Source organism: Canis lupus, chromosome 5, assembly GCF_011100685.1.
Source record: "Canis lupus familiaris isolate Mischka breed German Shepherd chromosome 5, alternate assembly UU_Cfam_GSD_1.0, whole genome shotgun sequence".
In the NCBI taxonomy this organism is placed as follows: Eukaryota; Metazoa; Chordata; class Mammalia; order Carnivora; family Canidae; genus Canis; species Canis lupus.
In genome coordinates, this window is record NC_049226.1 from 22,175,821 (window position 1) to 22,187,780 (window position 11,960).

An 11,960-nucleotide genomic window follows, 5' to 3' on the forward strand; every position below is an offset into this window, starting at 1 on the left:
GTACTATCCCTTTAATGCAGCATTACAACATATATTTAGACAAGGATTCTCTCTACTTAGTAAATAACAGATTTTTGGCATAACTCATCCCTAAACCACTTGTCAAGAAACTGTGGTAAAAAAAAAATCATCTCAAAACGAGCTTAAATTGACAATGTAAAACAGAAATTATAAAGTCAGTGAAAAGTCTTTCTACTGTGGAAAAACAGCTAGGTCTTTGGTTCTAAACCTGGATGTAAGTGAAAAATCAGAATATTAATTGTCTGAAAGGATTACCCTGCCTCCCTCCTCCCTTTTCTTGACCTCCTCAGTATACTCACAAAGGAAATGGCATGTTTCTGCTGGATTGGATGATTTGGGGAACAAATCTGAATTATAAAGTGTTATGGGCTTTTGGAAGAAAGAAGGTGCTGTCAGAATAAAAGATGTTGTTCTTAACTTTTTCCATGGCACTTGTATATAAGTCCACAGTCTGTGACCTGTTTCATAGTTGGCTGACTACTCTCTCCCTCCCCCAACCTCCACCCTCTTATTAAACAAAAGACTTGCATGTTCTGGGAAGTGTTGGCAATGTGGCCATGCCACTGTCATCCAGGCTGTGCTGTGATGCGGTGAAAAGAGCCCCCGGTTGGAGCTTGAGAGCAGTTCTGGTCACTGCAGAGTGTGTGTTCAACAGGCTCCGGACAAGGGTCACCCCAGCTGCCTGTGTGGGTCGGTGCGGGTGGAGGGTGGCAAGAGACAGCTGCTCTTCCGTGCTGCAGCGTCCATCACAAATGCTGGAATATATTCTCTTCCCCTTCCCCCCACCAAGACTCCCTGGCTCTCTACTCTCTGTCAGCTACTTCTCTCTTCTTCCATCTGTAACCAACATATCTCTGCTGAACTCCATTTCAGATTCATTCAACAAATATTTACTAAGAACCTTCCATGTAAGCTACCACTCTTCACCACACCTCCATCCACCCTTCATCCTCACTTCTCTCTCAGAAACGGCTCCGGACAAGGATACCTGTTTATCTTTAAACTAGTTTCCAGTGTTCTTCGTGGCAGCTGAGAGTGCTGATCCCTACACGTCTCACAAAATTTGCTCATCCTATGCTTTCCTTAATAACCCTCTCTCATGTATTTGTTCCTTTCTCTGATATCCCCTTTCTTGGCTTCTTTCCTGTTCCTTGTCTTTTATAGACATTCAATGTTGTTATGTCCCAAAGTGACATTCCTAACCCTCTTCTAAATCTACACACTGCCCTAAATTATTCACGTCTTCTTAGAGCTTCAGCCATCATCTACAATGCAGAAATCCAGAGGGATACATTTCTAGCTGAATCTCTCTTCTGAGCTGCAGGCATATTTAGTCAACTGTTTGCACAATACAACCACCTGTTCCAGTTACTATAGCTGCATAACAAGTCATCCTAAAACTTAATGGCATAGAAAAACTATTGGTTGGGTCAGGAACTCGGGTCACAGCAAGACCACTGTTTCTGCTATAGGATGTCTTGGCTTCATCTGGGGAGGACTTAAAGGCTTGAGTGATTTAACAGCTGAAGGATGGAATCATCTGGAAGCATCTCCACTCATATGTCTAGTGGTTGATACTAGTAATGATGTGTATCTCACGAATAAATAAAATCTTAAAAAAAAATTCCAGCTCCACACCTGTTCGAGCAGAGTACAGAAAATATACAAGAGCAATGGAGAAGACATTATAGGGACATAGGTATTGGTTAAGCCAATGGACAGAGCCATTTAAAGAATGGAATGAGTCACCAGCCTGGGTGGCTCAGTGGTTTAGCGCCACCTTTGGCCTGGGCGTGATCCTGGAGACCCAGGATTGAGTCCCACATCGGGCTCCCTGCATGGAGCCTGCTTTTCCCTCTGCCTGTGTCTCTGCTTCTTTCTCTCTGTGTGTCTCTCATGGATAAATTTTAGAAAAAAGAAGAATGGAATGAGTCACTTGCCTTAGGAAGAAATGAACTTTCTCTCCTGGCTTATTCAGCCATTAGTTAATCAGCAAATTCTATGAAAAAATTAAAAATTAGTGAAATGTTGGATTGATACCTTATTGTTTCAAGATTTCATAATAAAATTCCATGAAGATTCCCCACAATTGCTGGACAGCACCTCGGCTGCCCTGTTTGGGTTCTAGAGGAGATTAGACCTAGAAAAGCCATGTCAGCAGGGGAAAAAATTAGTGTCCTTCAGTTGGTGTGAGGGTAAATACTGTAAGTGTAATTGTGCCACACACAAAAGAGAACCCAGAAAAATGTATATTCTACAGCTCCTTGAATTTGAATCTTCACCAATATCTGGAGCCTATACATGAGAATTATCTGAACCTATTCTTTTCAAATTCAGAATCACGTTTGTTTCCATCTCCAAAAGTGTGCATCTGTCCTCAGGCATATCCCTGCAGTATTCACACTAGAGATATGTTGATGGGTCAACAGAAGAAGGAGGCAGGCCAATAAGAATGAGCACACAGGAAGTTAGAAAAACTGGCAGAACAAGTACAGACACATCACAATCTTGTGTCCTTAAAATCCTCAACACATTCTTGTAGGGAACAGTGTTGAATCAACTGGACCAAGAACCTGTGTGCCTCTTGTTATGGAGTCATCTGATGTGCAAGAAGTTGGCTTCATAACTTAGACCCACAACCCACCACTATGCCCAGAGATTGACATAAGAATTTAAACCGTGTTTAAAGTGGGAATACAATCACAGGATTTCAAAGCTAAAGAGGAAATAGCTAAATATTTAATTCAATCACTTTACGTTTAAGTTTCAATTTAAAGGTTACTTTCTCAAATGAACTTTTTCTAGATTTCTGGACCAGAATAGGTCTCTAGTTATATGCTCCATGACACACTGTACTTATACTTTATAGTACGTAAAACAACTATAATTAAAAAGTAGATCTGTAATAATTTGTGCAATGTCTCTATCCCCAACAATCTTTATGTTTCAAGAGAGAAGGGATTGTGTCTCTTTGCTAGCCCATGTATCCCCATATTCTCATCAGAGTGCCTGACACTTAGTAGATGCTGGATAATGTTTGTTTAATTATTAATTAATTATTAAATAAAAGTTAAGCTCAGATAAATTAACAAAGAAAAACTAAGTGAATATCACAGCCCCAGCAAACACTTCACTCCCAGCTCCCAGCTATAGCTTGGGAACAGAGATAAAATGAAAGAGAATCAAGGATGTTTATCCATCACCTTGGGTTTCCCGAAAAAATCTAAGAAATAACAAAGTATGTGCATTTCATCTCATCTCTGGATATTTGCCATATTTTCTACCTGACTCATCCAATAAGTATTTTCAGGGTCTTCTAGAGTCAGACACAGAGTTAAATGCTGGAGATACAAACTGAACAAAAAGCAAAGATGTTATTTCATCTTGCTTGCTTACATCCAGTCTGCAGGAGCAGTTTGTAATTTACAAAATCTATTCACAAGTTAAAGCTTTCATATTGCCTCCTATGTCTAGAAGTCTGTAGAAAAATACCCAGGAGGTACTCAATAAATGGATCCTCTGACATAACCCCAACAGCCAGTGTAATAATCTTTAGGCTTCTCATAGGTGGGGTTACCCCAGAAGCAGAGTGTGAGACAAGAATATGAATGCCAGGGGTGTAGGAAATGGGACAGAGAGGAAGCAAATAAATGGTGCACCACCAAGCAAGATTCTTCCGTGGGCAACTGGGGATCAGTCCTGCTGGGGAATTCTGGAAAACCACATAGAACACATGTGAGCTATCACATGAAGGGCAAGGGAATCTGAATATTTATCTGGCATCTCCCAGGTGGTCATTGGCAGAGGACTGCTTCCAGGGGATAAGGCAGGCATATGGACAAGGTACTAACAGTATCAGCTGCATTTTCACCTCTAGTCAAAGTCTCCCAAATGTCCTAAAGTTGAGCTTTGGTTTTCCCTCTTTACCTTCTCTGTTTCTATTCTCCTCTCATCACTCCTGCAGTACTACAAAACTGGCTGGTTCCTGGTACAAGAATGGAAGACAAGCCTCTGGTGCAGGGATTTCCTGTGCTCAATGGGTGAAAATGATTGTGCAAGGGGATGTGTGGGAGCCATGTGGGTACAGCCCATTATCTTCATACCCATTCTTTGTACAGCAGCACAGAGATTAACTGTGTAGATCAAACCACATCACTCTGAGAATAAATCCCTATAGGATTTGGCTCCAGCCAACCTGTCTGACTTCATCTCCTATAACTTTGTCCTTGCTCACTCTGCTTCAGCCTCACTGGCCTCCTTTCTCTTGCTTGAGCACACCAAACTTGTTCCTGCCATAGACTCACTCACCTGTGCTTCCTCTGTCTAGAACATACCTCCAGGTCTTAACATGGCCAGGTGCTTGCCCTAATTTATAGCACGGCTCAAGTGTCACTTCTCCAGATGAGATGGCCTTAACTATCTCCTAGTCATTACCTACCCATCAATCCTGCTGAATGTTCTCGATAGGACTTTATCACTTCCAACATTTTTCTTAATGCTTCTTTGATCATGGTTTATTCCCCACATACACCCAAATGAGACTGTAAGCTCCTCAAAAGCAGGGACTTTGCTGCCTTGTTCCTGAAATCTTTAATGCCTGTTCATTCATGAATATCTATTAAATGTGACTGTGCCCTAGGTCACTGTCCCTGCTGGAGCACACTAGAGAGTGAAAAGCAATGCAGGAGTCTAAGAATATTCCTACAGAAATTCCTCTGTCTGACTTTTATCAGCCTCAATATTCTCCTTTGAAATCAGTTTGCTATATGTTGCTGTTTACTTTGACACAGGATAATTGTATTATTCAGGAACAAGGATTCCCACTTTCATGTCTCCTGTGCAACATAGTACTGGAAGCTGTAGACAGAGCAATTAGCCAATAAGTAAATAAATAAAATATATGGCATGCAAATTGAAAAGGAATAAGTAAAATGATCTCTGCAAACACCATAATCTTATACATAGAAAACCCAAAAGATTCCTAAGAAATATTGTTATAACTAATAAACTGAGCAAAGTCGTAAGATACAAAATCAACATTAAAAAGTAAGTTGTAAAAAAAAAAAAGTAAGTTGTATTTCTACACGTTAATAATAAACAATCCAAAAAGAAAACAATTTCATTTATAATAGCACATGCACATGCACACAAATATCTAGAAATAAATTTAACTCAGGAGGCAAAGTCTTGTACCCTGAAAACTACCAAAAAGAAAAAAAAATGCTGAAGAAATGAAATACAGACAAAAGGAAGGACAGCCCATTTTCATGGACTGGAAGATTTAATATTGTTAAATATTATCCAAAGCAATCTATAGATTTAATGCAATCTCTACCAAAATCCCAGCAGCAATTTTTGCAGGAAAAAATCCATCCTAAGATTTATGTTGAATCTCAAGAGACTTAGGAGAGACAAAAAAAAATCTTTAAAAAGAAAAGCAAAGTTGGAGGCCTCATAATTCGTGATTTCATAACTTACTATGAAGCTACAGCTATCAAAATAGTGCAGCACTGGCCTAAGACAGACATATAGACCAATGGGATAGAATAGAGAGGCCAGAAATGAATGCTTCCATATATGGTCAAGTGATTTTTCATGGGGGTGCCAAGACCATTAAGTGGAGAGAAGGCAGTCTCTCCAACAAAGGGCATTAGAAAAACTGGAGCTCCACATGCAAAAGAGTAAACACAGGCTCTTATCTTCTACCATATACAAAAATTAACTCAAAACTGGTGAAAGACCTTAACCTAAGAGCTAAAACTCTAAAGCTCCTAGAAGAAAACACAGAAGAAAATCTTCATGACATTGGATTTGGCAATGATTTCTTAGATGTGACACCAAAAGCATAGGCAACAAAAGAAAGTAGTAGATAAAGTAGACTACATACACACAAAAAAGAAAACTTCTATGTATTAAAGGACACAGCAGAATGAAAGGGCAACCCACAGAATGGGAAAACTATTTGCAAGTCATGTGTCTCATAAGGGATTAATATCCAAAGTACACAAAGAACTCCTGCAAGTATGGGGTACCTGAGTGGCTCATTTGGTTAAGCATCTGACTCTTGATTTCAGCTTGGTTATGGTCTCAGGGTCATGGGATCAAGCCCCAAATCAGGCTCTACACTCAGTGGGGAGTCTCTCTCTCTCTCTCTCTCTCTCTCCTCCTTCTGCCCTCTCCCTCTCTAAAATAAATAAAATAAATGTTTTTAAAAAATCCTACAAGTCAACATCAAATAAATAATAAATAAATAAATAACCAGATTTAAAAATGAGCAGAAGACTCTAGTTGATGTTTCCCCAGTATGATATTCAAACGGCCAACAAGCATATGAGAAGATGTTCAGTACCACTAATCATTAGGGAAATACAGTAAGAATACACAGCAAAATACCTCATACTCATTAGGATGATTACTTTCAAAACACACACACACACACACACACACACACACTAACAGATAATGAGTGTTGTAGGAATTTGGAGAAATTGGAGCTCTTGTACACTGTTGGTGGGAATGTAAAGTGGTACAGCCACTATGGAAAAGAGTATAGCAGCTCCTCAAAAAAATAAAATAGTTAACTATGACCCAGCAATTCCTCTTCTGAGTATATACCCAAAAGAATTGAAAGTAGGGTCTTGAGGAGATAGGCATACATCCACATTCATAGAAGCCATTATTCACAATAGTCAAGAAATGAAAGTAACCCAAGTATCCATCAACAGATAAATGGATAAACAAAATGTGGTATATACAGACAATGGAATATTCAGTTTTAGGACAGTAATTCTGTCAAGTGCTATGACATGTATGAATCTTAAAGGCATGCTAAGTTAAATAAGCTCATCTCAAAAAGACAAATACTGTATGATTCCACTTGTATGAGGTAACCAGAGTAGTCAAATTCATGGAGAGAGTACAATTTTGGTTGCCAGGGGCTGGGGACAGGGGGAAATAGGGAGTTGTTATTTAATGGGTATAGAGTTTCAGTTTTGCAATAAGAAAACATTGTGGAGATTGGTTGCACAACAATGTGACTATAATCAGCACAATTGAATTGTACACTTCAAATGGTTAATTTTATGTTATGTGTATTTTACTACAATTAAATTTTTTTAAGTGCAACAATTCACAAGGGAGAAAAGAATCCATATAGCGAATAATTTAGAAATCCTATTAACCCTAGCTTATAAAAGATATAAAGTCAATCCTTAAAATGTAATGACCTCTTTCAGCTGAAAAGCTCTTCTAGGAAGAGTCTTAGAATATTTTCCACTTACACTCTGAGTTCCCCAGCTCTTCAGCAGCTCCCAAAGACTTTTGGACATTTCCTCTAGGAAATCTCTATACCTGCAATGATGTTGAGAAAGAGGACAGCACAAAGGCTTACAAGACAGAGATCTATATGCTTCTTAGAAGGTGTTAAACTGAAGAGTAGCATGTATCATGGGACAAATAAGGGAAAAAGTCTGAAGCTCAAAAAGTAACTCTTTTCTAACATTTATTTAGTTGAGGATATGTTGTGTCCAGAGACCTGTTCTGAGTCAGAGGACTTCAGTTTTAGTCCCAACTCCACCACAAAAGAGCATCCTAAGCTTAGATAGCACCTCATTGTGTCCTTTGTAAAATGAGCAATTGGGAAAAATTACTAAGGGTTCTGCCCACTTCTCCTCAACACACAAGAAAACATGTTAAGCATCTATTTGAAGCAGAGGTTAATCATCTTGCTTGTGTATTCTCGAACTTGTAAAAGAGTAGCAAAGACAATTCAGTATCCCAAAGTCATCAAAGAATGTCTAGAGAAATTTGGCAAAAGCCCCTACGCCCTATAACACCGTTACTACTATCACAAATTCACATTTAACTGTGTGGCAGTAAAGTGAAACCTGGTGTCGCAAAATGCAACCATCTCCCCTCCCCATGGCACATCCCTACTGGGGGTAATTGTCTCTGCACTCGGGGATACAGAAGCTTCTTCCAACCACAGAGTGGATCACTGGTGGGGTCACGTTTTCAGGGAAAGAAATTTTCAGCCCCCAGAAACTGCTCCCAGCTTCTGCTAACGTGGGCACTAAGACAGGTCTGTACTCAGGCCCCATCATCAGTGTGCAGGTTTGGCTTGGCTTTGCCCCAGGAAGTCCAAACCGAGCTCAGGGCCTCGCTTCTTACCTGCCCCACCTCCCATTATGCAAACCGCACCATGGAGAGGGCTGAAGAAGCAAATGTGCATTTCTACTTCTTTCTGACAAAAATAAAGGCTCATATCATTTTTTTAGAGTCTCCAGCGAAGTTCTCACATGCTTATCTTATTTAGTCTTCACAAGAATGAGATGAGATAAGTGGTATTTTACCCCTTTTCTTAGACAGAGAAACTCAGACTTGGAGGGTTGCATAGACTGTCACAAATGACAGAACCCAAAAATAGGGCATCTGGCCCAGAGGTCCCTAATGCAAGCAGAGCTCTATCAAGTTCTTGTCTTCAGTCCTGGAGAACACTGCTGCAGGGTCCATCCAACAGTGTTTACTCAATGCCTACTAGACCTCATAGTAGGTGGTCACCAGCTGTTTTTACTATAAGCAAGAAAAGTTTGAATATCAGCTCCACTTTCTTGCTAATTTATAACTTGGGTTGAGTTACACTTTTCTTCATTCATTCAGCAATATTTACTCAGTGCCCTCCATGTCAGGTGCTGCTCTAGGCTCTGGGAACAGAGCAGTGGACAAAATGGGCAACGACATCATTTTCATGGGCTTTACAGTGAAAGCGGAGACAGCAAATAAGATGCATTACCAAAAGAGTTCTGGGGCAACAACTGCCATGAAGAAAATGATACAGAAAAAGGTTATAGAGAACAATTCTGGAGAGGAAAATGCTCATTTGAACAGAATGGTCAGGGAAGTCCTCTCTCAAGAGATGAGATTTGACCTGCAACCTAATTAACAAAAACAATCCAGACATTCCTGGGCCAAGGGAATACAAAGTCCAGAGGCTCTAAGGCAAGATTAATTTGGGATCTGAAACAAAAAGAAGGCCCCTGAGACTAGAGCATAGAGAAGGAAGGGAAGAAATAAGAGAACTAAGCTGGGCCATATTATAGAGGATATGTAGGCCAAAGTAAGGAGGTTGGTTTATTCTAATCAACAGAAAGCCACTAATTTTTTAAGTAGGAGAGTAACATTTTCTGCCTTATATTAACTGCTTATAATGCAACTTTTCTAAGCCTGCATCTCCTCATCTACAAAATTCTTATAATAATAGTAGCTACTTAATAGATTCATCAAGAAAATTCAATTTGGCCAATGACAGATCAATATATAATAGCTACTACTACTACTATTATTATTATTATTATTATTAAGAGATGAATGGCATTTGAACATGATGTCATAAAAAGGAGCATAATAATCAGAATATACTATACAACACTCATAGCTCACAGTAAAGATGTAAATTTGCATACAGACACACAGATTCCTAGCTGACTTCCATCTGTGAAAGCCACTTGGAAAATCTGGAAGTGCTGACTGCTTTGTGACCCAGCCTTACTCCCTGAGAGAGGTGAAGGAGAATTTAAACTGTTTCAATAGAGATTATCTTGTTCTCTTCCCTCCAACTTTTTCTTTCAGGCTGTGTCTCCAGAACGCCCCTTTGGCTTAGTTTTCCCATCCCCACCCATGGCTGTGGCAAAAACTGTTCACTGTTCACCAAATCATTTCCTCTTCTTCCTGGAGTCACAGCTGGATTGCCTTTTCCAGCTGCCCTTGGCCACTTTGCAGTAACCTGGAGACTAAATATGATCAGAGGTGATTTATACCACTTCCTGATCAGCCTATCCTATAAAATCCTCCTGCGCTAACACCCTCTGTGCTCTTCCCCCTTACCCTGGCCAGATGTCAATGCCTGGAGCAATGGTGGAAACTATGTATTAAAGATATCAGAACTTTCACAGAAACTGGGTCCCTAACTGATTTGCAGAGCAGAGTCCTCAGGCTTACCTGGAACTATCTGGGACTTGCTACATGTTATAGCAGACTGAATAACAAGTCCAAGGTAATGCAATCCTGCATTCCATTTCTACAGTCTTGTTTTACTAAGAATCTCAAATGTTTGTGACCTAACTTCTGAAAATACATGGTTCTTAATAGAAAGCCTTCAACTGACACTCTGACTCTCACCCTGAAGGGTCTTCTTCTCTTCAACTGACACTCTTCAACCGACCCTGAAGGGTCTTCTCTGTTTTGATGGCATATTTTTTGCTTTCCAGCTGCATCTGTCCATCAGCTTCTCTCTTAGATAGCAGCCTAAAAATTGCTATGCTGGATTTGTATCTAGTTCAGTGATGAGTATCCAGAAAGGGAACACAGAACCTCTATTTAGGGACCTTCAACCATAAACCAAACTCCTTCTTGAAATTATTTTAGGTTCAGCCTACTCTTGTGCTTCCCCCCCGTAGAGCTGTATTTTTGGTATGTCTATCTCCTGCCCAGTGCTCCCGACAGCACATTCAGTGTCTAGTGCAGCTTTGCAGCCTCAATACCCAGCACTGTGACTGGTCCCTGGGAGGTGCTTAGGGATTGAATTCATTGGGGGATGGGGGGCAGGTAGGGTGTTGGAGTTCTCTAAACGTACTGACTTGACATAGACATTAGACTCTTCTGCCCTAGCAGGTCTCATTAACCAACATCTGACAGTGAACTACATTCAAGGGATGCTAGGATCAGAGATGTGTTCCATCCTCAGGGAGGAGCATTGGGGAAAGCCTGGAGAAGGATAATATCCATTAGTGAGAGAAAACTCTAAGAAGTGAGGTACTCACATACCACAAAAGTCTCAAACTGAACTTACACTCAATATGTCTTTACCCAAATCCATTATATCCAGTTCCTCACTATGCCTTCTGTCACTGACTCTGTGGTTGGCCTTTCCAATCTCCTGTCCCCTAAGCTAGAAATCTCTGCGTCACCCTCAACAGCTCCTTCCTCACGCAAAGTCATCAACAGACTCTGTCTTTCCAACCAAAAAACTCAATTCAGATTTGGAAACCGGCCCCACCTCTCATGACCATTGCCACCACCCTGTGAGAGCATAGGCTTTACCTGTTGGAGATACTCCAGCAGCCGCTTGTCTCATCCCTCTGTCTTCCAGAATCCATCAGAATATGGCCGCTGTACAGAACACAACCATCTTTCAGTCTGGTCATGCATGTGCTTTGGTACTTCTGTTTCAAATGGAAAAAAAAAATGAGTAAGGCAATTAGCACCATAGAGTATGAGATCTGTCAGCCACCAAATCAGTGAGAAAGTTTTGTTTTGTTAGTTTTGTTTCTTAAACTGCAGGAATAACTAACCATTTTGATACTCAGAATTCTCCAGCTCCTTCTATGCTTATAAACTAGTAATGAAGACAGTTTAGGGTTTTCACATGAAATGAGTTAGTTGGACAATAAGTCTGAAAGAAAAAAGAAACATTTCAATCTTTCAAGTGTTTAGTGCCTCCTACATATTGAATCCTGTCAGTTGAGTACTGTGATAATTGTTGCAAAAGAATTTTAAGACCTGGTCCTTGCTCTGAGGGACAACACAATCTCATCCTGGTGACAAAATGGAGACATGTGATGCCATGAGAGAATAATACAAGTTACTATTTTGTAGTATTGAGTGCAAAAAAAAAAAAAAGATAAAGCCCCAGAACAGAACATGAAACCAATCCGTGAACAACATGTTCCAGCTTCATAATGCTACATATTTCTAGAACATTAAAATTTGGTTCAGTTCATTTTTAAATGCTTTGTTGAGTTTCCAGGTCATTTTAGGTGAACACTATTATCTGTTATTTCAAAACGTTGCAAATCATTATCCCAAGAATATGTAGAATTTCCTAGAATTTAGCTTGTGCTGTTTTCAAACCATTTGTTCTACTGTAGTCAGATAATGGAAAT

General features: G+C 40.0%; 1 long non-coding RNA gene across 1 annotated transcript in view; it reads right to left on the reverse strand.

Annotated features, from left to right (window-relative positions):
• The window catches only part of LOC111096100, an 88,074-nt gene extending 76,583 nt beyond the window's left edge, over window positions 1-11,491 (reverse strand). Inside the window, exons 1-2 of the long non-coding RNA XR_005358850.1 lie at window positions 11,370-11,491; window positions 11,119-11,240 (exon numbers count right to left, since the gene is read on the reverse strand). This is a non-coding gene — a long non-coding RNA (uncharacterized LOC111096100). The remainder of the gene's footprint in view (window positions 1-11,118; window positions 11,241-11,369) is intronic.
• Window positions 11,492-11,960: the final 469 nt, after the last annotated feature.